The following is a 727-nucleotide window of genomic DNA, read 5'->3' as shown; positions in this document are numbered from 1 at the left end:
GTGTGTGTGTGTGTGTGTGTGTGTGTTGCGCCCCACCTTGCACGTGCCTGGGACAGCGAGCCCCCACACCCAGCAATCATAGCAAGAGGACCTGGGGGTCCCCAAGTGCCTTTTCCAGGCCTGTCACCCTGAAGCCCCATGTGACGGCTGGGTCCGATCCATGTGGGGCACCACACCTCCTCAGTGCCATACCCACACACCTGGCAGCCCCGGACACGCTTAGTCTCAGACCCTCCCCTTCACCAGAGATAAAGATAATAAGGATTGGACAAGGGAAAAACAAAATACCATTCTCAGGTCCCTTTTCTGTCTGGGCCCCAGGCAACCACCTGGTTCGCCCCTGCCTTTGTGCAGCTCTGCACCTCGGGGTCAGGTGAGGGGGCCCACGGCTGCAGTGGGGAGCACCCCACCCCACCCCAGTGTGGCTCAGGGGTGATTGCACTGCAGGGAAAGGCCGGAGGCCATACTTTGGGTTGCAGCAAGCACCTCTTGAGCAAGATATTGGGAGTGAACGAGCCCTGAAAGCATAGCTGGGGCCTAGCCAGGCCCTGCAGGGGGCTGGGAGACCCCCTCCCCTCTCCTCCCCTCTGCTGGTGGCACAGGACAAGGATGTCCTGCCTGGTGGCCAGGGTGCCCTGTGGACTCCTGCAGGCCCTTCACTTTGTTGGAGCTTTCCCTAATTATGTAAAACAAGGGTGTCAAAGATATGGACTGCAGGCTGGATCCA

Source organism: Alligator sinensis, unplaced genomic scaffold (assembly GCF_000455745.1).
Source record: "Alligator sinensis unplaced genomic scaffold, ASM45574v1 scaffold301_2, whole genome shotgun sequence".
Taxonomy (NCBI): domain Eukaryota; kingdom Metazoa; phylum Chordata; order Crocodylia; family Alligatoridae; genus Alligator; species Alligator sinensis.
Note: the sequence above shows the minus strand (reverse complement) of the source record.